We start from the raw sequence: 27207 nt of genomic DNA, 5'->3' as shown, positions 1-27207 counted from the left end.
CCCTTTTGTTCCAGATGGATTTCCTTACTGATGTGCGGTTGGATTCAGTTAGCTAGTGTTTTCTTGAGTTTTTTTTTTTTTTTTTTTTTTTTAATTGGTGTTCATCAGGCATGTTGGTGCAGAGTTCTCTTCCTTACACCATTTTCTCTTTTTTGGAATTGAGGTGCTGCTAGCCTTGTAGAAGGAATGCTGATGGATCTTCACCAATTTACTTGCTTTGAATAGTTTAAGAAATATTTGGGTTCTTTCTTCTTCAAAAGATTGGTTGAATTTATACTGAAGCATGGGCTCTTCTTTGTGGAGATGATTTTTTAATTCAATTCCATCTTCATTAATGTTCTATTTAGACTTTCTATGTTTTCAAGACTGCTTTGGGAAATTTTGTGTATGTATTATGAATTTTTCAATTTATTGGAATAAAGCTATTTGTAATCTACCCTGATTATTATTTTTATTTCAGTAGGATCAGTTTAAAAAAAATTTTAAAAATGTGTTTCAAAGGCAGAGTTTCTAGAAAAGAAACAAAAGGAAAAAAAAAGAAGAGGGGGAAAGAGAGGTGGCGGGGAAGAGAGAGGGAGATGTCTTCCATCTGCTGGTTCACTCTCCAAATGACCACCATGTCTGGGTGTGTGCCAGGCTGATGCCAGGAGACAGGAGCTACTTTTGTGTAACCTACATGGCTGCAGAGTCCCAAACACTATATCCATTCTTCACTTCTTTGTCAGTCACATTAGCAGAGAGCTGGATTAAGGGGGGTGCAGCTGGGAGTGTAACCTGTGCCCATATGGCATTCTGGTTATACCGGGTGTGTTAATAAACTATGTCATAAGGCTGACCCAGTGGCATATTTTGGTAATCTCTTTTTCATCTCTGATTTTATTAATTTGAATACCTCCCTTTTTTGTTTGTTGGAGCAACTCAGATATTTTAATACATTTTGTTTAGTTTTCAAAAAAAAGCAGCTCTTCAACTCATTGTGTTTTAGTTTCACTTTTATATCTTCCCAAATTTTTTCATTTCTTTTCTCCTAGTAATTTTGATTTTTTTCTTGGTTCCTGAGATACATTGTTAGATCACATATTTTATATCTTTCTAATTTCCTGATGCAGGCACAGATTTTTATGAACTTTCCTCTTACCACTGCATTTGCTGTACACATAGTGTTAATGTATTCTATTAGCACCCTAATTTTTTAAAGATTTATTTTATTTTTACAGGGAAGTCAGATATACAGAGAGGAGGAAAGACAGAGAGGAAGATCCTCTGTCTATTGATTCACTCCCTAAGTGGGTGCAACAGACGGAGCTGCACCAATCCAAAGTCAGAAGCCCCAAGCCTTTTCCAAGTCTGCCATGCAGGTGCAGGGTCCCAAGGCATTGGGTCATCCTCCACTGCTGTCCCAGGGCACAAGCAGGGAGCTGAATGGGAAGTGGGGCTGTCGGACTTAGAACTGGCGTTCATATGTGATCCTGGCTCATGCAAAGCGAGAACTTTAGCCACTAGGTACAGCGTTGTGCCCTATCATCCTAATTTTCTAAGAGATTTCCTTTCTTATTATTTTAGTAACACGCTGTTTGTGCAAGACATTCTCAATATATTTATATATTTTCCAGAATTTCTTGTTATTTCTTACAACTGTACAATACATATTATTTTCATGGGTGCATGGAACAATCTCTATGGTAATCCACATTCTAGGGCATAAAACAATTCAACAAATTCAAAACAATTGAAATCTTTTTTGCAGGCTAGCTTTTAAAAAAATATTTCATGGGATTTTGTGCCATCCAGCTTCCTCCTAATGCGACTGAAAAAGCAGCATTTACTTTACCCATACCATCAATGCAGGAGATCAGAATGAAGTTCTTGGGTTGAGCTTGGTAGAATCCGGGCTAATTTATCTGTTTGGGGAGTGATAAGAAGGTGGGAGGGCTCTCCTTTTGTGTCCCTATCATTCTCTGTTGCTCTGCTCTTGAAATAAGTGTATACAAATCCATATAATATAAACATAAAAAATAATTTTAAAAGACATTTGACATCCTCAATGAAACCTGAAAAGATGGCATAGAAACAGAATCTTTATTGAAACAGCACATGTGAAAACCGGGGGAGGAGGCAAAGCCGGTAGGGGAATGTGGGCTCCCCTGCTGGACAACCACTCCCATTGGAAAGCATGAGTCGGGATTGGGGCAGACCAGACTAGGCAGGGCTGAAGCACCTGTGGGCCTCATGTGAGCTGGATAAGGGAAGGGCCAGGGTGGGCTGAGTGTTCCAACTGGTGCAAGCAACAATTAGAGTGGGTGAGAGATGGTTGGGCGTAACCACAGCATCAGCTGGCAGAGGCTGGCACTGGGGGCTAATTCTGTAAAGTCAAATGCCAGAACCACCTGGAGAGTGTATAATCTGAGAGTGAGAGTGGCCTAGTAGAGAGATAATGGGCACTTCCCTCAGGGTTACCACTCTCACTGGAGAGCATGAAAACCAGGACAGGGCAGGGGTGGCTAGACAGAAAGGCACCTGCCAGTATGTGTGTGGACTGGATAGTAGGGTTGGTTGGGTTGAACTAAGCTTCAATGCCCATTGACATGTAAGAGAGCTAAATGGGATGTGGGACAGACAGACTGAACAAGTCTGCAGAACACACTGGCAAGCATGGGAACCAGGAGCTATTATTAAAATGAATCTATGCTGGTTGGAAAATTATTGTTTCATCAATTTCCTTTGGTTGTTCTATACTATGGATTATAACTGTCTCAATTCAGAGAGGGCATACAGATTTCCCTGGAGACATGACACTGGTCTTACCTGAGCTAAGAGGACTCTCTCTGGCATGGTTCTGGGCTGTCTGGTAAAATCAATAAGGTATGTGTAAAATTAATTATTTGATTAATTTAAAAAAGAAAGCAATTCCGCTTACAGCTTGGGACCTGGGTGAAACGTAACAACTTTGAGCTTCCTTGAGATGCTTCTCATAGTTTTACTAAGGGAAAAGTAATGTACTGGATTTCAGATCAGGACAGAGAAGGAAGCTCCATTATCCAGGAGATCTATATAAGCAGCCAGAACTATTGAGTGTTAATGGTTTGAGTACATCATGTCTGCAGAAGTTCTAGCTTCTTTCAGTTTTGGGAGGTTCATCCTAGGACAGAAGCAGCACCCTAGAAATTTTGTTTCTGTGAACAGTATCCTCTATGGAAACAAGATGAAGATATGAGAATGTTCTTGGTTAAGAATGTGGACATTCTGTTTGAATTACCTCAGATGAACAGAGATACAGCATTTTGGAGAACAGCATGGATCCTCTGATCGTTGTGGTGATAAGGTTGTCACTAGAGCTTCCACTATGACCTTATCCCTTCTCTGCCTTTGGACCTCTTCCTGGTTCCATTTGGAAGACTGAAGGAGCAAACCTAAGGAAGTTTTGTTTATCAGAAGATAGAGTTTTCCTTTGAAACATGTTCTTTCAGGGACCAGTTGCAGTAATTTAAGGGCTTGGTCTTTATCTCATGCATGATAGAAAGCTATCTTTGAACTACTTGTTTTTAAACCGATGTTTTTAAGTAGGTAGAATTTCAAATTTTGTCTGTTTATTTGTTTTGTTTTCTTAGTGTCAAAATACTTTTGGTGATGATTATGTTCTCCAAAGGAGTATGTGCTGACTTTATCCTTCTGAAAGAAAAAGGACTGGAAACAAGGTAATCCTTACATTTCTGCCTCTGTCCATATGAGGTGTATCTCAAGATCTTGGGCTGTGGGAACATAGCATTCCAGACCCTACATCAAGGAGAGGTCAAAGAAAACTCTTGACTCCACTATCACCCTTCTCTTTAATTCCCTGACAGTCTTGATAGTGTAATTATTGATCTGTGTCATAACTTGGTACTGAGGTGGCAGGGGTAGTTGTTCTCACCTATAACTAATTTTGATCCTCCCTTCTATCTCTTTGTGTTTCTTCTAGACCTTGATGAAGACTCTATGTCTGCATCCAGCTAGCATATGACACCTGAAATTGGCTTTCTGGAGAACCCAGTGGATGATACTCTTCAAGATATATTTTGTACACCAGTCTTAAATATTTTGCAGTATTCACTGTGACTTAATTGCTCAATGAAACTCTGGGACGAAATTTCTCATTTTATGACAGTCTAGTCCCTCTTTTTAGATTTATTAGCTTTGGTATCCCCTTGCCCAAGTTAGAGTAAAGGAGACAGCATATATTGCCAACTCTTCTCCATACTTACATAATAGACATAACAAGCCAGACAAGCTATCTGATATAAAGACATGGGAGGGGGGGGTAGAGGGAGAGGTGTCCATTCTGGAACCAGGTTTCATTAACACGATGGTGTAAACCTCAGGCCTTTTACAAACAAAACAACTTTGACATTCAAAATTGATAAAATATTATTATCACTTCTGCTAGTAGTCTCAAGATTATTATACCTAGTTTCCAGATTTATATCTAAACTATCAGAGTTCTAAACCATTTAATCAAAGGAAAATGGTAATAATCTAATTATCCTGCTTGAGTATTTTAGCCCAAGCTGTTGAACAGATATAATTGGATATGTAGTAATCCCTTAGGCCATTAAAATAGGCTGATAATGCTAACTTTTGAAAAACTCATCTCTCCCAAACAATAATCAAATAGTCCTGAGCTCAAAAGTTGTAGTTGGAAAAAAAAAAAGCAGTTAACAAATTTCAAAGTGAGAGAGAGAAGAGAAGAATCCAGCATAAAAATAAAAGATTAATGGAGTAAGTGAGGACAACTGTCTGGCTCCTGCATGCATAGCATTTGAGATTCATTGAGGAAGAGTAGCAGAGCTGGGTGAGGAGCACAGATTTCAATCCAATACCCCAATACTGAAAAAAAGAGGTTCAAGTTTAGATTCAATCATTGAATCTTTAGATAATACTATGGAGTGGCTCAGACTAAAGCCTTCAATTATAATAAGACCTTACTTCATTTTCATATACTCAACAGATATCTTAGAAACGAAACTGAGGCAGAATAAACAAACATTCCACAGGTAATGGGCAGAGGGAGTTAATCAGGTCTACCGTAACTTGCCTGCCTTCAGAGTTCTTAAGAGAATATACATTGGACCAGGCACCATAGCTAGTGACTAAAATCTTCTCCTTGCTTTGTGCAGGGATTCCATATGGGCACCTGTGCTGTATCCTGGCTGCTCCACTTCCCATACAGACCCCTCCCTGCTTATGACCTGGGAAAGCAGTGGAGGATGACCTGGATCCTGTACCAACATGAGAGACCTGGAAGAAGCTCCCGACTGCAGATCAGCTTGGCTCCAGTCCTTGCTGCCACGTGGGAAGTGAATTGGTGGACAGAAGAACTTTCTGTGTGTGTGTGTGTGTAAATGTCTTTCCAATTAAAAATAATCTTAAACAAACAAACAAACAAATGAACAACACCAAGATCCCACACATTGACTTCTTTTAACTAGCTGCCAGATCTTGTGTTTTTAATTCATGGTGGGGACATCTGAGAGTTAGCAAATGATTGCCCAAAAATCTGGGTTCCTGCTACCCATATGTGAGACCATGTTTGAATTCTGAGTGAAACTCCTTTAAGGACATACACATATTAATTTCCAATTGAAAAGAAATGCTAGTGAAGCTGTTTTCCTACAAAATGGATATATTCTATTCTATCATATAGTGAAGTTTTTAACCAATTATTTTTGCCATTCAATACATAAAGAATCCATATAAGGCCTGGCATGATGGTTCATTACGTAAATCTTCACCTTGCAAGGGCCAGGATACCGTATCTGTGCACGTTCATGTGCTGGCTGCTCTACTTCCTAGCCAGCTTCCAGATAATGGCCTGGGAAAGCAGTAAAGGATGGTCTAAAGCCTTGAGACCCTACCCCATTCGTGGGAGACTCAGAAGATGCTCCTGACTCCTGGCTTCAAATGGGCTCTGCAACTGCCATTACAGTCGTCTGGGGAGTAAACCAGTGGATGGACCTTCTTCTATTTCTTCTTCTTCTTCTTCTTCTTCTTCTTCTTCTTCTTCTTCTTCTTCTTCTTCTTCTTCTTCTTCTTCTTCTCTCCTCTCCATAAATCTGATTTGCCTTTCTAATAAAAAAATATATAATTCTTTTTTTGAAGAATATATATAAATTACAGGCTCAACAAAATTGATGAATCTATTCAAGTTTCCTATAATAACTAACTCCCCAAAATGTCTGAGATCTCAGCTCCTTTAGATTTCAAATAAGCATAAGCTCAGCACCCTGGTCTTCCTCACTGATGTCGATGAAGGCCAAGACGCTCAGGGTGAAGGCCCAACTATTGTCGATGTGCCACTCGCTAAAACAAACCAACCGTAAAAGCACAAATGGTATTCTAAAGGATGAGTCAGAAAAGATTTCTGGAATAGAAGAGATTGAAACACAAGTGTGCAAATGTTTAGGAATGGTAAATAACTAAAAACACACAAATTTAGCTTGATTCAGGAACTCATACTGCTATACTAACTAGGATTAAGATCCTCAGCAATAAAAGGGATTGTGCAGGGCCTTGGAGAACTAGGTAGGCACGTTATGGAGGCCAAAGTAATGCTGATAAAGATATTGAAGAAATAGAAGATGGGAGAGAAAGAGAAGAGAGCAGCAGCAGTAGGCATTGGTGTTTTAAACACGAAAATACAATCATCAACTATAAATGTCTTAAAAATAGCAACGGAGCCATTTTATGCTGAATGAAATGAAGAAATAAAATAGACAGATATGTATTTACATTGATAGTTACCCATCCTTTTGGTGCAAGGAAGAAACTTGACTGATTTTTACACAAGCCAGATGGCTTAAATATAATCCTGCATGCAATACTATGTGACCTGAAGAATAGAGATAATGGCGTCTTTAGCCTGAAACTGCTACATATTTCTCTTGAGGGAAAATACAGAAATCAATGAACAGAAGTGCTATAACTCATATGAGAAATGCTTTTTTTTGTTATAATTGTTCTTACAAGTATAGTATTCATACTATAATGTAAAATATATTTTTAAAATATTAAACGTCATTAGAATTAAAAGGGTAAGCCGAAAAAGAAATCAACTATTTGTTCAGCTTCAAGGAAAAATCAGATGCAGGAAGACAGCATACTCTCCATGGACCACTGCCCTCGGAAAACCATGGCAGTCAATGGGTTATGCCTCAGGCTTGCTTCAGCCCAGGGTGTGCGGCTTCATATTTAACAATCAGTGCATCTGTAGTCAGTAGAAAACAAAGTTATACATGAAAGCACAACAACTGTAACCATTAATATAAATAAACAAAGAAAACTTTCATATAATGCTATTGGAATGCAGTATATATTTGCTGATATTAACTTATCTCACTAATTAACTCCACACAAGTTTCACTAAATCTAAATTACATTGCAATTCTGTAATAATGTGTTTTCAAGGAGAGAATACTCCCTTTCCAAATATACAACTTAATTAAAAAGGTAGATATGCAGGTAAACTAGTTGCAATGCACTATCATACAACAACTTTCCCCTTGTATTCCTTGGACATGCTCTTGCTTATAAATTCATTGGTATTCAAAAATGCAAAATTTTTCTTGTGTCACTACCCTTTAGTATTAGAGTTAAATGTTCCTACTTTGCATATTTATAAGCAGCAAGATCATGTGGTTCTGAGCAGCAAGATCACCATTGTGATGCATAGCTAGAGCTGAAAAGTGCTCTTGCATCTTGGTTTCCTAAGGACTGAAAGTTTCTTCATTCTTTCAAAATGATCTTACTCAGAAGTACAGATAATGAGTTTGTTCTAAAGATGGGTATGACAATTAATTTTGTAGATAAAATCCCTAACTTGGCATATGATTATTTACCCAACCACAAGATTTTCCATTCTGCAAATTGTGAATTCTACTACATAGAAATATACAGAGCTATGGATTATTTTTATATTGCAAAGTTTCTTAAGTTTCTTCTTAGTATTTAAATGAATAGGTATTTAAAAGATGAGCAACAGTGAGTGAGAGAGAGTGAGAGAGAGAGACTGACTCTCATATGCCAGTTGGCTTTGCAGATACCTACCACAGTCAGAGCTGGACTAGGCCAAAGCCAGGAGCCACAAAATCAATCCTCAGCTCCTGCATCAGTGACAGGGACCAACATGTTTCAGTTATCACTTTGTCCCTTCTTGAGTTTGAATTAACAAGATTCTGGAATTAAGAACAGAACAAGGACTTTATCTCAAAAACTTGAATATGGGATGCTAACATCTCAAGTGTTATGTGCTTGTGCCACTTTATTATTTTAAGATGGGTGATGTTATTCATTTGAGATCTTAGATTAAAAAGAAAAGACACATCTCTTTGGAGATTATATTATGGGGTGAGTGCGAGATCACACCAGACATTCTAAGGTTTATTAAGGAGTCTGTATAAACCAACTTTGGTGATAATAGAACACACTAGAAAAAGCAAATCTCAAGTCCATATGGCAATCCAGCCAATTATAATCCAACCAATCATAATCCAATCAAACATAGCCCCAAGGGGAACAAATGGTCATTACCCTCAAGTCCATCCTTTAAGCTGAAGACGTATGTCCCTACTTCCCAAGAATATAAGTTATCCTCAGAGACTTGCAATGAATAACCTGGACACACTCACAAAGCTGCATCATTCACCTATCCCTGGCCTCTCTGCCCACATTCCACTACTGCTAGGCCTGGAACTCCTGATAGTACACAAACCAGAAATAACATTGCTGTATCATTATTCCATCTAAACAGTACATAGGGACCACGCTCAGGGGATTACCAGTCTTGGGTCAGCCAAGAGTCTAGGTGCCAGAGCAATGAAGCACCTGATCAGAAAGAGCATGAGCCCCTGCTTCACGATCTTTTTTTTTGATAGCAAGAATTTATTGACAATGATAGAGCAAGGGCAAAAATTGCCATGGTTCATGTTGCAAAATATTGCATTCAAATATTCCCTTTTATAGACTAAAGCATATTATAATGAGTAAACCTTATTCATTATTTTTTTTCCATGTTACTGCCTGACATGGTAACCTAGTGGCTAAAGTTATTGTCTTACATGCCCAGGATCCTATATTGGTGCAGGTTCCAATCCCAGCAACTCCGCCTCCCATTCAACTCCCTGCTTGTGGCCTGGGACAGCAGTTGAGGACGGCCTAAAGCCTTGGGACCCTGCACCATTTCTGGCTCCTGGCCTCAGATCGGCCCAGCTCCGGCTGCTGTGGCACTTAGGGAGCGAGTCATCAGACTGAAGACCTCCCTCTCCGTCTCTCCTTTTTGTATATCCGACTTTCCAACAAAAACAAATAAATCTTTAAGTTTTTTTTTTTACATTTCAAGAAAATTGCATTGAATTAGCTATATGAGTTACTTTAAATTGTTTCCAGATTTTACTCCTGCAAACACCATATATATATATATATATATACATATACCCTTGTTAGTAAGTCTACATGCACATACACAAAGGACTCTGTTTTTCAGATTCTTCTTCACCATATGTTGATGAAACAAGGTAATTCATCTTTAGAATACCATATAATCAGGTTCTTACTCATTATATAAATACTTTTAAAAAATCAATTATTTCTTATTGTTTCTTAAGTGCTGTTGATTATTTGTATATGTATTTAATGGACAATCTGATAGTTATTTTTTTAAAGGGACTTGTGTGAGGAGGTGAGTCACAGGTGGGCAGGAGTGAATACCTAGGTGGTGGAGGGGAGTGGCTGAGGATGGAATTATCATTCCATTGCTTTTAGGCCCCACCTTCGGGACAGAGGGTAGCGAACACAACCACATTTCATTTGCCCACTCTCAATGGGTGCTGGCTATCACTGGCTGCGCCCCATAACAATTAAGCGTGTGCCTAAACGAAAGAAAGCATTTATATATGTAATGATATTCTATACTTATTAAAAGACATTTTCAGTTACTCATTGTTCTTTTTAAAATTCTTTCTTGTTCTTTATCTTTTCTTTCTAGAAAATTTGAAAATAAATGAATGAACTATTATGTGATTACTCTAGGATTAATCAGTTCTGATGAACAGCAAATAATTTCTAAACAAAAATAAAAATTAAATGTCGACTGCGTAAGAAACTTTTCATATTGAAATCCAATGAGGATCTGTGATAAAGTTGCTCTACAATTATTAAGTAGTTGATACTTAGGAAATGTCATTCTAATAAAAGAGAAAACATTTAATCATGATTGAAAAAACATAGAAATTATTCTATCTTTCAAAATGTATAGATTATCTTATGAAAACTTTAATTACATTTAGGTAACAGATCCTACAAATTAGTGTTCACATTAAAGAATTCTAGAAAAAAATATGGGCAGATTTGCATTCTAGAATAAAGTCTTTATTAACTTTTTCCAATTTACTGATCTTTATTTCAAAACCCTTAAATATAAACAAAATATTATGCCTAGAATTGCTGATAATAACATTATACATGACAACAAATAATGGAAGCATCTGAAATATCACTGTAAATGTAATTATATACATTATATTTCCATATATTAGAATCCTACTGAGCAATAAAGAGAAATTAATTAGAATCGCTTTTTTGGTATATTTATGTTTGTATGAGTCTCATGGAATTAAGTATAAAATACTTTAAACTTAAGAGGCATAATAATCACACATATTTTGATAGTGTTTTCTATATAGTTTATAAAAAAACAAAGAAAATGAGAACATAATATAGTACTTTTTGGAAACTAGAAGAGTAATGCAAACAAAAAACTACATATAGCATTGTTGATATTTTTTCTTGCATTAGTTACTAGACATGTTTTTATAATGGACTATATCTTGTGTAAATCATAAGTATTGTAAAATATGCGTTTTAATGAATATTATTAATGAACTTTTTTCATTTTCTTGTAACATATTTTGGCTTAACTTAAATGTAATGAAACAAAAAATTAGAAAAGGAAATATATTAAATCAGGCAACAAAAGTCTAGAGAAATCATGAGCAAAGAAAGAACAAAGAAAAAGAGCACAAATATGGAGGGATTAAGCAATAACATCTTACTCATTAGTGATAGAAAAAGACAATTTACTACTTGAAAGGATTTCCTTGAGGGGAGTCTTGCATGAAACAAACATGTTTAATTGGAATTGCTAGAATCAATGTAAGGAGATGTAATAGTTTCAGTGTTGACAGAACTAAAATTGCAGAGCTGAAGTTAAATTCCTTAGCTGCAAAATAGTGAGATGGTATAGCAGTAAGCCATTATGCAAAGACTATGTTATTTAGAAGCAATGGAATGGGAAATTGGTGCCAAGTAAAAACTAAAAGGATCATTGCATACAACCTATTTTGGTTTTGAAAACTCCATTAAAGTAGTCTTGTGAAAAAGATCTAAACAAAAATACATATTTTAAAAAATTATATAAGCAATCTCAAATTGGAAAAAAATTTGAACTCATGCATGAATACTTTAGAAGATAATACAGAGAATAAAATAATACTATAATTCCTGAGTGCATTAAACTGAGTGCTGACCTGAAGTTATAACTTTTGCTACCTTTCTACTAATCTGTGAAGAACAAGGATTAGGATTTAGTTTCTCAATAACAGTTCCATCAAGAAATGCGCAAACATTTCCTCCACAGCAGCTTCTCTTTCTACAGTCTAGAAATCTATAGAAGAAAATAGATACAAGACATCATAAAATTGGTAGGTATAATGGAATAGGAGAAAAGAGAAGCAGCTTCAGTTTGATTGTTGCACTCATACTAGATATAACATTAATAAAAGGTGACCTCATGATGAACTTTTCTTGTATTCATTCTTAAAATCAGCACTTTAATTATGAAAGCAATTTCAGAGTTGGAATAAATGACTTAGGACTCAAGTACTTATGCAAATTATAAAAAAAGAGCCATAACTTTTGTAATTAAATACAAAGTAAAAACTTTATAATATTTTCTCCAGAATAATTATTTCAGAAAACTGGCATTTTTAAATTCTGTTTCTTTGAAATAGAAGCTGGCATATTTATACCTAAGTAAACCTCAGTTTATCTTTGGGACCCAGCAGTACCTTTCTCAAGTAGCTGGGACCTGTGCTGCCATCTGCAACTGTTGAAAAATAAGACCCTAATTTGTCACAGCCCATCATTAACTTACAAACAACCGACAAAGTTTTTTTTTTTCATGTGGATAAAGCTACATCTAACTTAGATCACTATTCCAAATTAAAAGTGAGCTTTGCCATGAATAGCACTTTGTTTGCTTACTGGTACACTAATTAAGTATACTTTTTTATTTATTAATTATTTTGCATTATGTTACAGTTTCATAGGCTCTGGGAATCCCCCCCCACACACCCCTCCCCCCTGGTGGCTTCCTCCACCTTGATGCAGTATTACAGTTCAAATTCAATCAAGATTATTTCCTTGTAAACATATACCAAGTATAAAGTTCAGTTATTTATTGTCCAGATGGGTTGAACAGAATATCATCCCATTCAACCAAGAGTCCTGACATAACATCAACAGCAATTTGCAACATTATGGAATTGACATGGTTGTGAGTAACCAGTGTGTTACAAAAAAAAAAAAAAAGCAAGTTCTTAACCACAACCTATGATTAGCCCATTGACATTTCAGTTTTAATTTTTATATACAGAACCGACTGCTATATACCTTAAAATGGCTATAAGGTACCATTCAGCTGTCTCATGTTAAGTATACATCTTGACAATATTTACACAATGGCTGTTTCCCATTTGATTCTCTAAAACTATGTTTATAGGAGTTACTCAAGGGCCTGGTGTGGTAACTTAGCAGCTAAAATCCTCACCTTGCACATGCCAGAATCCCATATAGGTGCTGGTTCTAATCCTGGTGTCCCTGGTTCCCATCCAGCTCCCTGCTTGTGGCCTGGGAAAGCAGTCAAGGACGAGCCAAACCCTTGAGACTCTGCACTTACAAAAAAAAAAAAAAAAAGAAAGAAAGGAAAAGAAAGGAAGGAAGGAAGGTAGAAAGAAAGAAAGAAAGAAGGAAAGAAAGAAAGAAAGAAAGAAAGAAAGAAAGAAAGAAAGAAAGAAAGAAAGAAAGAAAGAAAGAAAGAAAGATGGGTAAAATGAATGAAGGAAGGAAGGAAAAGAATAAGTGAGAGAGATAAAACTAGGAAAGAGGAAGGGGCATAGTGGAAGGAACTGAATATTTTAGTCTGACAGTCATATCTGTGAAGCACAATGAAACGTTTCTGTTGTATTAAAATCACATTAACATGAAAATTGATGAGAGCTGCATTATAGCGATTATCATGCATTTGCTGCGACCCTGAAAAATCTACTGTCTTAAGAAATTCTTTAGAAAACCACCATTATATTATTATTTAAAAAGCCAAAGGTGTTTGTGAAAAAAATGATTCATATTCTCAAACACAAGACACTTTAAAGCACAAAGTTATTCATTTGATTTTCAGAGACAGGGACAATTACTACTCCAAATATTGTTGCAAAGTCTGCAATGAAAATTAATGAAATACTTGTTCTTGCCCCTTTTCTTTGATTCCTGCAATAAATTTATTTATTCAAACAATCTCAGTTGATTATAATTAAGCAGATGGTAATACATGGAGACTTTCATGTTTATTTCCAGAATTATAAAAAACATTGACAGAGAACTTTTGATTATTATTTTATCTGCTTTTTGATTAAATGTGAATACTTTTTTTTACTTTTACGTTTTTCATCCTATGACTTTGTATTTGAATTTTATTTCAAGTCCATAAAACCTTTGCCTTTCTCCTTTTTTTTTAGAGGGTTTATTTGTTTACTTATAAGGTGTATTCACAGATGTGGGGACAGGGAGAAAGAGGAGAGGGATATAACAGGTTCCTAGGTCATTCCCCAGGCAACCTCAGCAACAGGTTCTGGACCATACCATAGTCAGGACGTCCATGCTGACCTCCCAACATGGGTAGTATGGGCACATACCCGGCTCACCGTGTGTCTGTCCGTGCGTCAGGAGGAAAGCTGGAGCAGAAGCAAAGCGGCCAAGGCTGCAGCTGGCACTGATATTTGGATGATGGTGTCTCACTGCTTCTCTGGCCCCTTGCTTTAACTTTGTGATTTCTTCCCCACAATATTACAATTTCTGTGTCTTTTTTCTCTTTGCCCAATCTCTAAAGTTTTCACACTAATATGTTATGAATGCAGCTATTAACACTAAATTTTATAAAATTGAAGTTAATCCTGGAAAAATGACTAATTAATCTCATGATACAATTGCAGCCAATAGATTTCTTATCACTTGATATTCAGTAAATTCCCTAGGCCTGTCATACATGCTACTGGTTGAGCTGCTATGTACAAACACCTTCCCTTTCCCTGTTATTAACTTGCATTTTCAAATGGTGGTTTTAAGGACAAAGAAGATCATTATTATATTCAAAATTGCATTCATTTGTTAGTTACAGAGTGAGAGAGAAAGGCACGAAGTGAGAAAGAGAGAGAGAATCTTCCATCCCCCGATCTATTCCCCAAACGGTTGATTCCGGTTCTCCTGTGTGAGTCCAGAGCGCTTGGACCATCTGATGCTGCTTTCTCACACAAATGCCCAAGGATGCGGATCAGATGTGGAGCAGATAGGCCTGCAATGATGCCAGCTTTACAAAGTTGCAGTTCTATCCAATGCCAACTCAACTTCTTAGCTTCGTTTAAAACAAACAGCAATTATTTATGTGAAAGGCAGAGTGATGCAAGAGGAGAAAGAATAGATGGAGAACAAGGAAAAAAGGTATGGAGAGAAGATAGAAGCAGATGAGGAAGATGAAGAAGGGAAGAGAACAAACTCCTGGCTCACTTTCTAAATTCGTGCAACAGATAGATATGGATGGCCCCAGCTGAAGTTGGAGGCACAACAGTCAGTCGGGGTTTCCCGTTGGGGTGGCAGAATTTAATTACATTGGCTGTAGATATACTGGCACTCAATCCAGCATTCTGATAGAGATTGATGTAACCCTAAGCAATAACTTATGCTGCTATTCTATAATATCCACCCAATCTCTACTTTTGTTTAAGACTCCTCAGTTCATACTCTGTATTCCTTTGTTGATTCATTCAACAATTCATGCAAGTGATCTGAGAACTTGCTAAAAGGTTTTAAAATTTCTAAAATTTGATAATATCCAAGAATGCCTTGTATTTACCTATTGCTTACTGTTAAGACTAATTTTACTGCTCTCATCACTGTGTGCTTATTGATGAACTCACTTGTCAATACTGGGACCTAAGATTATACGGCTCCTAAGCTTTGGGCAAATGTGAGCTTAATGAAAACAGAATGTGCCACACCCAGTCTATCAACAAACTGAAAGCTGATAGTAGCATTCAATTTGTCTTTATATTTTAAAGACAACTAGAACCGTCTAATGCAATGCCTCTGACTTTGCTTAAGTTTGGATAATACTCTCATAATAATGTTCCTGGTTCTGTTCTGGTTCCGTACTTGTCTAGTGACTTATTATTTGTCAGATTATGTTCTTTCTTTGAACAAAATTCTTCAATATCTCCCCAACTAACTCAAAGAAAAAAATTGCACGATCCTTGAAATGATTTATGATTTAATTCTCCCTTTACCACTCTGATATTCTGATTTCATTTTTCTCCTTTTCAAAACTCAAATCCTTGTTTCAAACTATCAAAATTGATTCTTCCCATAATCATTATGTGGATAAAAATGTTAGCATAATTTATATAATTTATAATGCTGCGTTGTCATTAGACAATTGAATGACTAACTCATCTAAAAAATTTCTACACATGAATCATACAATTTCAGAATCATGTAACAAAGTAGAAATAGGTTGAATTTAAAGGCTATTCTAGATGTAATTTTTTGACTTTCCATTTTCCCCCTTGTTAGGCAAGTATTTGCAATAATACACTTATTTTTGAAAAATTCATCAACAAAATAAAATTAAGGTTGATAAGCTATTACTGAGATTGAAAAAAATCACAAAAATTTGTGACAGTAAAAAATAATTTTTGTACTACTTGATATAATAAAATTCTAATCATTCATGTAAGTTGAAATGGGTTGAGAATGAGTTATGCATGTCATCACTTAAATCACTTTATAACTCTTTTTGTAAGGATAAATGTCAGTATTAGATACATTGCTATAACTATTTAGGAACCGACTTTGTTAACATTCACATATAAGACATTAATTTACTATTTTATATGTGATTTAGTTAAAAGTAATTGAGAATACAAAGGCATGAGATTTGTGGGAAATTATGGTTCTTTAACATTATAAATGAAAATTTGCTTTTGTCAAGGAAAAATAAAACCCATTGCTTGCTTTCTACAAGGATTTTAATGTCATTGTATTCATGGAATTGTCCACTTAAAATATAGGAAAATTATCAGAGGATTATTATCATGTATTAATTTTGTTTAAAAAGAGATGTATCAGTATGCTATGTGAATTGTCTCCAATAAAGCTTTTAAAATATACTTAAAATTCAAATTAAGATGAAATAACATCATTTTATGAAATATTTTTGTCTTGAAATTTCTATTCTATTCCCAGGATGTATATCGATGAAATGCTATACAAGGGAAGAGAAAAAAGTGCAATTAATTCAGCAACGAAATTTTTCTTTTCCTCATTACTAGTTTTGAATGTTTTGTGACTCATACTTTGTTGCGTAAAAATCTGGAACTTATGGTTTCCACAACAAAATATCCACAATTTAGCTTATTACTTAATACTGACATTAGTTACAAAAAAACAATATCTTTTTCAATTTACTCATTTCTAAACTGAAAGACATGATGTTTCTACTTAAAATTTTGCTATGTAGATAGCTCTATAGGAAATATATAGTGTATATAAAAATCACATTTCTGGAGTTAGAATTTTGAAGTCAATATTAAGAATTAGAGACTGAGCAGATTATAAAATGTGATGACTATGTTCAAGCTATCTGCACAAAGAAAGGAAGGGTCTCTCTGGAACTTCCAATGAAGTCAAGGTCAGGAAGCCCAGGAAGTCTCAGGGCAAACTCATTACCTGCTGAAAAGCGGGATGGAAGGAACATTTGACACTCTAGAGTTGTTAACCAAGGAAATCCTAGCACAGTTTGCTAAATAGGCAGAGAACAGAGATTGGGGTGCAGCCATAGTTCCTGTATGCCCAGTGAACAGGCCATGTTGGGGTCTTGGTTAACTGAGACTCCTGTGAGGCGTTCCTCCAGGGACATGGTGTGTCATGTGTCTACAGCTCACACATGGGCTAGGCAGGCAGAGATCTGGGGCGATCTCTCACAAAGATAGCCTATACTATTTTATAGAAATTAACCATGAGGAACAACCCAAACTAGCAGAGTGAATTTTAAAAGGAGTTACAGATCTAGAGCAGGGATCTTTAAGAGGCAACAGAAGCAATTTGGAGAGATGCTGAAATATTATACACATGAACTTGGCAAAATATTTATTGTTTTGTCACTTATGACTGACAAAAATATGGTAACTTATTTTCAATTATTCTACTGTACATCTGATAATGTTTGGAGTGTAGAAAGCACCGGTTAAGTATTTGTTAAGTAAATGCATAAGCAAATATGTATGGTACTAAGAATACTAAATTATTTTTAAGTGCTTTTATATCTTATGCGATCCTAATTATATGACTGTGATTCTCCAGTCCTTCCTATGTTTATGTCACCTACAACATAGCTTCATGGATACTTGCATCAAGAAATCCTTTCCATAGCTCTACTCCGATTCATTTCTATCTTCATGTTTCAAAGCAAATAGAATGTGGCAGCAGTGACAGACACTAACATAGTGCTTGTAAAGACTTTCTGTGATGCAACACCTTCTCTTAAAACCCCTGCTAGTATGTGTGTGTGTGAGTCAACACAATTAAAGTGAAAATCCTTGCAAAGAAATAATCAGAGAGCTGACCTGCACAGTTTGAAACATTCTCTCCTCTTCAACACCTGATGACCAAAAATCCAGGCAATCAAAAACATTTAACTATGCTTACCCAAAGCAAAATGGGCTGAATGTTGAGCCATGGAATTGTGAGGCAAGATTATGATGATTATTTTGGGCCCGGCGGCGTGGCCTATCAGCTAAAGTCCTCGCCTTGAAAGCCCCGGGATACCATATGGGCGCCGGTTCTAATCCCGGCAGCTCCACTTCCCATCCAGCTCCCTGCTTGTGGCCTGAGAAAGCAGTTGAGGACTGCCCAGTGCATTGGGACACTGCACCCGCGTGGGAGACCCAGAGGAGGTTCCTGGTTCCCAGCATCGGACTGGTGCGCATCGGCCCATTGCGGCTCACTTGGGGAGTGAAACATCGGACAGAAGATCTTCCTCTCTGTCTCTCCTCCTCTGTGTATATCTGGCTATAATAAAATGAATAAATCTTAAAAAAAAAGATTATGATGATTATTTTGAGGTCTTTAATAACAGACAAAAAATAAGTCCATGATTTTTTAATTTAAAAAATTTAAGTATTTTTTCATATGTTTATTTGCCATTTGGGTTTGTTCTTTTGTGAAGTGTTTGCCCATTTCCCATGCCCATTTCTTGAGTGGCTTGTTTGTTTTGACATTTTGGTTGTTTTGTAGCTCTTTGTATATTCTGGAGATCAGCCCTCTATCACCTATGTCGTGTGCGAAGATCTTCTCCCATTCTGTGGGTTGCCTTTTTACTTTGTTGATTGTTTCTCTAGCTGTACAGAAGCTTCTTAGTTTGATGAGGTCCCAATTGTTTATTTTGGTCCTGATTTCTACTGCATTTGGAGTCTTTTTTAGGAAGTGAGGGCCTACCCCTAAGTGTTCCAGTGTGTTTCCAACATTTTCTTCCAAAAGTTTGAAGGTTTCTGGATGTAGATTTAGATCTGTTATCCATTTAGATCTGATCTTAGTGTATGGTGAGAGATGTGGATCTATTTTTTTGTTTCTGCAGGCTATCAACCAGTTGTTCCAACAGCATTTATTGAACAGACCTTCCCATTTGCCTGGATTGTCATTTGTCTTTTTGTCAAAGATTATTTGGCTGTATCTGTGTGGGTTTCCTTCTGGTGTTTCTATTCTGCTCCATTGATCTTCCTCTCTATCTTTGTGCCAGTACCAGGCTGTTTTGATAACCACTGCCCTATAGTATGTCCAGAGGTCCGGAACTGTGATTCCCCCTGCTAACTTCCTGTTCTTCAGGATGGTTCTAGCTATCCGTGGTTTTTTGTGCTTCCAGATGAACCTTTGGATCATTGTTTCCAGTTCCATGAAGAATGTTTTGGGCAATTTGATTGGGATTGCGTTGAATGTATATATTGCTTTTGGCAGTATAGACATTTTAATGATATTGATTTTACCTATCCAGGAGCATGGGATGTTACTCCATCTTTTGAGGTCTTGTTCAATTTCTTTTTTAAGTAGTTTGTAGTTTTCTTCAAATAAGTCTCCTACATTTTTGGTTAGATTTATTCCCAGATATTTCATACTTTTCTCTGTTATTTTGAATGGTATCTTTGCTCAAGTTCCCTGGCAATAAGGGAAATCCAAATTAAAACATCAATGAGGTACCACCTAACGCCAGTAAGACTGGCCCACATGAATAAAAGCACCAACAACACTTGTTGGTGAGGTTGCGGGGAAAAGGGATCCCTACTCCACTGCTGGTGGGGCTGCAGGCTGGTACAGCCTCTATGGAAATCAGTATGGAGAATATTCAAACAACTCAAATTCAACATACCGTATGATCCAGCAATAGCACTCCTAGGAATATATCCAGAACACTTGTTTTATGAGAAACCAACATGCACTCCTATGCTCATAGCAGCACAATCAGTAATTGCAAAAACATGGAAGCAACCAAAATGCCCATCAACAGAGGATTGGATAAGAAAGCTATGGTTCATCTACTCCATGGAATACTACTCAGCTATTAAACAAAACAAAATGCAGTTCTTTGTGGCCAAATGGGCCAAACTGGAAACCATAATGCTAAGGGAAATGAGCCAATCCCAAAAGGTTAAATACCACATGTTTGCCTTAATTTAAGATGATATGATGTTATGTATAACATGTTATGTTTTGAATGTTATATGTTGTGTATAAACTAAAATTGAAGTATCGGTGAGGTGGTCACAGAAGGTGACTGGGAACTCGCATTTACTTTTAACATATTGGTTACTCATTACTATGTCAATTAATTCCATAATGATGTAAATTTTTGCTGATGGTATGTTGGAGCTTTCAATTGACTGGGATGATACTCTGCTGGCTCTGCCTTCAGACCAGAGAGGGTATACCTAAGAAGCTGTTGAACTTGACTGGACAATAAGATGCTGGACTCTATGTTTGGTATATGCTTGCAATGGGGGAATCTCAACTGAACTTGAGCTGTGGTTAAGCAACTTGGTGGAGGAATCCACCATGGTGGGAGGGTTTGGGGAGGGGGGGGAACCCAAGTATCTATGTAATTGTGTCACATAATACAATGTAATTACTGAAGTTAAATAATAAATAATTAAAAAAAATTTAAGTAATTATGGATTTATAATAATACTGGAAATACTACTGCTTCTATATTTTCCTTCTGCAGTTTCTAAAGTTAAATAAACAGATATTTACATTTAATTGGCTTATACGTTGTTTTTAATAGGTTCTAAGATGATTATATTATGATCTTCCAGGGTTGCTACAACATTTCTACCTTATGGGTATTATTAAGATGAATACATGCGAAAAAAACATATCTGTAACAACTTCTGGTGACTGAATTTTGAAGTCTTATTTATAGATCCTTAATTCTATCTTAATACATAAAAAAGTATAAAGTGGAAGAATAAACAAACAGCATAATGTTCTAGGAATAGATTCGCTCAGTATAATTTTGAAAAAAATCAGGTAGATATATGCTAACTAACTTATTTTGTTTTTAAGATGTATTTGCTTTTATTTGAAAGTCAGGTTTACAGAGAGGAGAGGCAGAGGAAGAAATAGGGAGAGAGAGAGAAAGAGAGAGAGAAAGAGAGAGAGAGATCTCCCATCCACTGATTCACTCTCTAACTGGCCACATGGTCAGGGCTGAACTCACCCAAAACTAGGAGTTTCTTCTGGGTCTCCCATATGGGTGCAGGCATGCCAGGACTTGAGCAATCTTCTATTGTTCTCCCAGGCCATAAGCAAGGAGTTGGGTTGGAAGTGGAGCAGCCAGGACATGAACTAGCTTGCATGTAGGATGCCGACACTTGCAGGACATCTGAGAATTAAACTGTGGAACCACCTTGCCAGCTCCTCTTCCTCTATCTCTGGGAGTTCTCTTTATTAACAATAAAATTAATTTTTAATTTTTAAGCCTGTGGATTAGGATGTAAAGGCTATAGATTAAGACAATTTATGATCTCAGAAGTGCGGAGTCCAGTAATACAGCGCAGGAAATGTTGTAGTTGTTCCCATTTAGACTTGGTTTCCAAAACATAGAGAATTTAAATGAAACAGTACATGTTTACATTTAACAGCTCAGGATTGCTACTGATTTTTATAAATTATCAAATTCACTGTGTTCAAACAATAACATTTTCAGTATGGTATGGTTTGTTAGTTTGCTTCCCCTCTTTGAGCATACACATAAATACAAGAGCATTTCATTTTCTTCTTCTTACCATTTCTTAATGAAAAATAAATGTTAATATGAGTAAGACAGGTAACCATGTTATTAACGTAAGAATGGAGCATGCGTTTCATCCAAAGCGGATAGCTGAATTTGCCATATCTGTTATTGTTTCTTTTTCCTTCATAAATAATCAGTGTGGATCTTCAAATGTTAAATGTTCCTTTATTAAATGTTGATAAGAGTTGTCCTCCTATAAACCTTAATTGTTCTCATGAAGATGAAACTGAGTTCATAGGCCAGAGCCATTCACACACAGAGCTGGATATTTTGGGGTACATACAAAGAAAGGAGAAGTGAAAAGTCATAAAAACAGCAACAGGATAATTTATATTTGAACATTTCCAGGGGAAATCAAATAATATTGTCTCAGAGGAAACAGAAATTCACAGTATATATTTTGTGATTCTCTGATACACTCCAGGATTCCCCCCGCCACCCAACTGATTTCCCCCATGTTATTAAAACAGTACGGTCCTTCACAATCAGTCATAGATTCATCAATCTGCTGTGTAATTATATTCTGATGTTTATGGGCAATGGCAGAGTCCATTCATTTTACCTTATACACATGAGGGCCTCTTAAGAAAGGTAAAGGATAGGAATTTGGAATAATAATTAAATGTCATTCTGGACACCTATGTTTGTAATTTGAGTGTCTATATCAAATTCTGTCTCCACTTATGCATCTAGCTTCCTAACGATGCACCTCTGCAGTGCTGTTGGACATGAGTCAAGGCTGGGAGTCTGTCATCCGAGTGGGAGACCTAGACTGGATTCTGAATTTGTGCTTCGGCTTGCTGTTGCAACCACTTGAGAAGTGAGCCAGTTCATGGAAGACCTCTCTCTTTGTCCATCTTCATGTTCAGGTTTGTGGGTGTATTTTTATATCTCTGTGATTAATATATATTTTTTAAAAATTGGGAATATTTTATAATTTCTGCTTTGTGAAGTTACCCAAATTTTTAGGTTAGAGTTTTAATTTGGTTTGTCTACTAGAAAAATATTTTAATTCAATAACATAAAAAAATCCAAATTTTGTTGCATGAGAAAAGCATCTGGAATCACACTAGGTATGTCGCAGAGATAAACGTTGCATTGCAGCATGTACCAGAATGCATTTTAGAAAAAAAGAGATGTATTTATGTGTAGAGCTAGATATCCCCGCGAAGCAGTTTATACCATGTTCTGCAAAGTATTTATCTGGCAGCCAATAAATGTCAGGAATGATGGTGATCTGCTGGATCTACAAGCGTACCTGGAGGAACTATCATGGTTGACTGATAAACAGAAAAATAAAACTGTGAGAAACAGAATTAGGACCATGATGACTCTGCTTGATAAACTGGCAAAAGCTCAGAGGCCATGGAAAAAGATGGCAGTCATTATTAACGATTGATTAATTGGATATGCCAAATCACACCGAAATTCCTAATCTTTTCTACATGCCAAACAGATGTTGCTTAATTAACATTTCACATTTACTGCACAAAATTCTTATTTCCTTTGAGAATTAGTAGTAAACAAACCGACCAAAGGTAATCTGACTTTAACTTAAAAGTAGTAATCAAAGCAACCAACACAAAATGACCAAAAGCACTATATGTTTTAGATACCACAAAATAAACTATTTTAGTTGTGATGATGATGATAAATAGTAGAGGGAAATATAAAACTAAGATTTTTGGAAGAACTGTAAGTGCTATTAAAGTGATATTGATGGTGAGTATCTCTACGGTTTAGGGTAGAATGCATGTCTTATTATCTTAGAATCTGTTGTGCATGTTATCCACAAGTTCACTGTTTTCTCTGGTGTGAGGCCTCTGTTAAATTCAGTAGATTCAATGAAAAGACAGAAGAAAATTCTAGAAACGCTGAATCAAACAATTTCACTAGGGAAAAGAAAATGAAGCTAGCTCAAGATAAAGCAAACATCTCAGAGAACACAGCTGAGAAAAGTCTCATCTATGAATAGAAACAGCAAAGCTCTGTTATCTCTGTTTCCACAGACACTGCTCTTTGATGGTTGTCTATACCACAGAATCCGGGTTTCACTTCTGATACACTCAGAGAGAATTCCTTTGCATTTTCTCTGACTCTGTTTAATGCTGGGTTTCAAGTAACTGAATCACTTACAGGAGTTCATTGCCATAGAAACAGTGAGGAGTAATTTTCATAATGGAATCCAAATGTTTATTTTTCTAAGTATTCATTTTGAATACTTGTTTATAATTTTTCTTCATTTTGATTTTCTCATATAGCACAATTTACATTCTCCATTACCATTTGATTTTACATTTTACAATAAAACAAAGGTTTACATAGTGTAACTGAAATTTCCACAAACTGAATGTGCTGTAAAATGTACTGCCCTTGACTTTGGTCATCTTCATTGATGTAAAACTATTATTTCCATTTAGATTAACACTGACATTAGATTTAATACAGTGAGAGGAAAAGTTGTTGACTCAATAATTATATCAATTCAAAAAAGTATGCATTATGTAAAACATTAGCATTTTTACAAATTCATTATTATGTGGATATGCATTAACTATACAAAGATGCAGCTCAGTAACTAAAGTCAAGAAATTACAGTAGAAGTATTTAAATTATGTTGGAAGATGCAACTTCATTGCAGACACCCTTCACCTTCCAATACTTGGTGGGGCTCAGAAATCTGAACAGAGTACATGAGGGTCCTTCAAAAAATTCATGATAAACATGTATTATGAATAAAGCTGCGCTTGGATTTCATCTTTTTTAAACCAGGATTCACATATTTTAATTTCATTTTTCACAAACTTTAGAAGTACCGCCATAATTGGTTAGCACTCAGCTGAAATGCTCAGAAATTAAGAAACATGTTTTGTGGGCCAGCTGTGTAGTCTTGTGGCTAAAGTCCTTGCCTTGCATGTGCCAGGATCCTATATGGATGCCGGTTCTAATTCCGGCGGCCCCGCTTCCCATCTAGCTCCCTGCCTGTGGCCTAGAAAAGCAGTCAGGCATGGCCCAAAGCATGGGAATCCTGTGCCCATGTGGTAGACGCAGAAGAGGCTCTGGGCTCCTGGTTTCAGTTTGGCCCAGCACAGGCCGTTGCGACCACTTGGCAAATGAATCATCGGATGGAAAATCTACCTTTCTATCTGTTCTCTCTGTATATCTGACTTTTCAATAAAAGTAAATAATTTTTTAATTGAAAATCATGCCTATCTCTGTGGTTGTTGTACCTTGAGAGGCAAATCACTTTCCTCTGGTTCATTTGCATGGTATTGAAACAAGAGTTAAAAATCGTAGTTAAGCATTTTTGTTATGGTAAAATCAGTTAAATAATCACTGGGCTGCAAGATCTGTTAACATACCTGTGTTAGGTCTTAGGCAGGGGTTGGGAAGCTGCAGGATCAGTCCACAGCAGTGGAAAATGGAAGAGGCAAGGTGGGGGCATGCCATACTGTGCTGGATCACAACACCCCCAGCTCACATGAAGGCTAGGGGCACATATGGTTGTGTTAGGCAGTAGCACCTGTGAGACTGGGGGTGGGCAATCACAGACTGGGCCATAGCAGCTGCTGGCACACACAAGACCCTGGGCTGGGGCTGGGAGTGAGCCTGGGAGAGGAACTTCAGGGATTCCCCTAATGGCTGCTGCTTTCACTGGTGGGTGTAAGAGCTGGGACTCAAAGTTCTCTGCTCTGGGGGTGGGACAAGCTGGGCTAAGATCTCATACTGCTGATGCAAAGGGGAGCCAGAATGGGTGGGGGCCAACCAGGTTAGGCCACAGTGCCAGCTGGCAAGTGCCAGGATCAGGTGTGAATCATGTCAGGCTAGACCACATTACTCCCAGTAAGCACATGATCAGCGGCTGAAAACATGCCTGACAAGGTAAACTGGGCAACCCCCTGCTAGACTGAACCTAGTGTTCTTGAGCACAAGAACTAGGACTGTGGACAACCAGGCTGAATAAGGCAGCAGCATGTGTGGACATATTAGAGGGCCAACAATGGGGGTGTCAGCCTGGCTGAACTAAGCCATAGCACCCACGAATGTGCATGGGGGTCTGATGGAATACATGCTATGCTGAGCTAGGTTACAGATGAGGCTGGCACACACAAAAAATGGAGCTGGGGATAGGCCTAATGGTGATTATTAGGGGTCACCTTGGCTAGACTGCAGCACGCACTGCTATGTGTACCTGCTCTGTGACATGCCAGCTAGGCTGGTCTACAGTACCCACCAGTTCATGTGAAATATGAAACTGATGTCTAATTGACCATGCAGCTTCATCCACTGTAAGTAAGTTGGTGAATGTAGGTGATAGAAAGAGCCTATTCCTGCACTGGCTGGCACACACAAGAGTCAAGTCTAAAGTCACACCAGGTGGAATTTCTTGGGGGACTCCCCAGCCTGACTGCTGGACTCAGACCCTGGCCTCAGGGATATCAAAGAACATGTGGCATGACCTAGCAGTATATGTGTTGGGACTGGGCCTCCTCATTTGTTGTTCCATATGTGATAGCCAAGATGAGTGGACAGCTGGCTTATCTAGGCCAGCACAGTAAGTTAACTTGTCAAGGATGGAACACTGGCTAAGCTTTGCAGCTTGTTCCTGGGTCTGGGAAATGACAGTTAAATTGAGTATCAAATACATTGTCTAAAAATGAAAATCTCTTGAAAAGATTTTTAAAAAGTCTTGCCTGCACTATACTGTTAGATCAACAAAAATGCATTTCACGTCCTGGAGGACAATTTTCATTTCTTACAAACTAAACAAATCTTTTATAATGCCAAATGTTGAGTGAAACTTAATGCAAACAATAGAAACTAATTAATGATAATGTATATTTATTGATTTCTTGGTTGTAACATCCATAGTAATGAAGATGATATTAGTGGAAGGTAGAAAATGAGGTAGAGTTAAAAGGAGTATAAGCACATTCATAATATTGTGTTCAGTATGTGTACGGAGGTTCAGTTAAATTATAAATATTTTACGTTTCTTTGCCCTGAGGAAACAAAACTGTCCCTTCTTGGGAACTGGATGCTCATGATATGTGATCAATCAATATTTCCTTTTAAATAAGTGCATTATTTCTTCCTTTAGATTTTTCATTAATCATCAATGTTTAGAAGTGTAAGTATGTCATTTAAAAATGATCAATTTGAGCGAGAGAGTAAGTTAAAGACATAAATGCCTTCAACAGGTTTGGGTGGGTCATGGCTCAAGCTAGGAGCTTGAAATACTTTCTAGGACTCAGATGAGGAACGCAGGAAACCAACTTCCTGAACCATCACTATTGCATGCCACATTCTGCAATGTCAGGGGCCTGGCGTCAGGGGCCAGGCCCAGGCACCAACACCAGGTACTCTGATGCACAAAGACATCTTCATAACTATTGAGCTGAAGGTCGGGTCTGCTTGATGATTTTCACGAAGGTTGCTTGGAAAATCAACATGCTGGTTTTCTCAGCATTTTACATTTGAATTCGGATCTAAGCATGCTCCACCAG

Source organism: Ochotona princeps, chromosome 1 (assembly GCF_030435755.1).
Source record: "Ochotona princeps isolate mOchPri1 chromosome 1, mOchPri1.hap1, whole genome shotgun sequence".
In the NCBI taxonomy this organism is placed as follows: domain Eukaryota; kingdom Metazoa; phylum Chordata; class Mammalia; order Lagomorpha; family Ochotonidae; genus Ochotona; species Ochotona princeps.
This window is presented reverse-complemented; position numbering follows the sequence as displayed.